Source organism: Mauremys mutica, unplaced genomic scaffold (assembly GCF_020497125.1).
Source record: "Mauremys mutica isolate MM-2020 ecotype Southern unplaced genomic scaffold, ASM2049712v1 Super-Scaffold_100303, whole genome shotgun sequence".
In the NCBI taxonomy this organism is placed as follows: Eukaryota; Metazoa; Chordata; order Testudines; family Geoemydidae; genus Mauremys; species Mauremys mutica.
The window spans coordinates 271379-272946 of NW_025423309.1; the positions used below are offsets into that span (position 1 = coordinate 271379).

Genomic DNA, 1568 nt, shown 5'->3' on the forward strand with positions numbered 1-1568 from the left:
CAAGGCCAAAAGTCAGATGGCCGAATTTCCCGTCCACCACGCTCATCAGGAGCCCTTAGTCGACAGGCTGGGAGAATGCGGGCATCGCCCCGTCATATGTTTATTTCCCACTTCGAACTTTAGCATCCACAAGATGGGGACCTGCATGGGCCCCTCTCAACTTAAATACTAGTTTAGATCTGGTAAAGCTGCCACCCTCTAGAAGTTCCAGTGTCTAGCCCACGCCCTGTTCCCCCAAACCTTCCCTGGGGAACACAGATCCAAACTCCTTGACTCGTAACCCTAAGGGAAATAAACCATTCCCCCACCTTCTTCCCCCTCTCCTACTTGTTGGGAAAGATACCTTGATTCAAACTCCTTGAATCAAACAAAGAGGGATTCACTTTTCCCCCTCCTCTTCCCCTGAAAATCCAAACAAGGGAAGAAATCAATCAGGTTCTAAAAAGAAAAGGATTTTATTAAAGGAAAGAAAGAAAGTACACTATCTCTGTAACACCAGGATGGAAAAACCACGAGGCGCGTTGCAGGATAGCCCCTCCCCACCAAAAAGCAATGCCGTGACCCGGATTCGAACCGAGGTTGCTGCGGCCACGGCGCAGAGTACTAACCACTATACGATCACGGCCAGGCACTGGGGGTACAGGAAGCAGCACACTGGAAAATGCTCAGCTCTGTGCTCTCGGGACGGCCACCTACCTCGTCGGCGGCCACAGGTCTTTCTCAAGTCTCCCCATTACAGTCACAGGTCAAATGCTGAGCAAAGGAAAAAAGACAGGAAGCCAATCCCATGCCTGTCCCTTTTTCTGTCTTCCTCCAGCCCTGGACCAGGTCCCTCCCCGTTTGTCTGGGCCATTTTCCTCATGGCCCTGGCCAGCCTATTTCCCTTTGCCGCTCTGAAACGTGCCACACGTGCAGGCCCCGAAGCTGGGCCCGGGGGCGGAAGGCCAGGGAGAGGCTTTGGCTAGGGCCAGCATGTCCTTGCGAGGTAATTGTCTCTCTGGAGGTGAAAGTCATCAGTGCGGGGTGTGAAGGGAAGTGGCCGTAGAAGGAGAATGGAAGGCATGGGGTGGGCAGGCCAGGGATTTCTTTGTTCCCCCCTTCAAAAGGGGTCACCCTCCCCGTCGGGGAATCGAACCCCAGTCTCCCGCGTGACAGGCGGGGATACTCACCACTATACTAACGAGGAAAGGGGCACGGGGAGCGGCCCCAGCTCCCACAGACCAGCTATGGTCAGCGTACACCTACACCGTCGCATGGGCCCCAGCAGGCAACAGCACCCCTGGCCCTCTTCTGCTTCCCAAAGGCTTTGGCCGCAGCAACAGCCCTGGGAAAAACCCTGGCCCTCCTCACCTGCCCTTGCCCAGCAGGACGCCTTTTCGGGCCTACACAGCTCCTCACACAACACCCGCCTGGGACCTTGCCCTCACCTACCAGCTCAGCAGCACCTTTTTTCCTCTCAAAACCTCCTCTTGCCACCCTCCCCCTTCCACACTTCACACTCACCTCATCACAAACTCACCCACGGCCCCTTTGGCTTCTCAAGCGTCTCTGGCGGGACGCAGCTTCCC

At 55.9% G+C, this 1568-nt stretch overlaps 1 non-coding gene across 1 annotated transcript; it reads right to left on the reverse strand.

Moving 5' to 3' along the window:
- Positions 1–1114: 1114 nt before the first annotated feature.
- On the reverse strand, positions 1115–1186 carry TRNAD-GUC. Its single transcript has one exon. It is a non-coding gene; the product is annotated as a tRNA-Asp (tRNA).
- Between the last annotated feature and the right edge of the window lie 382 nt (positions 1187–1568).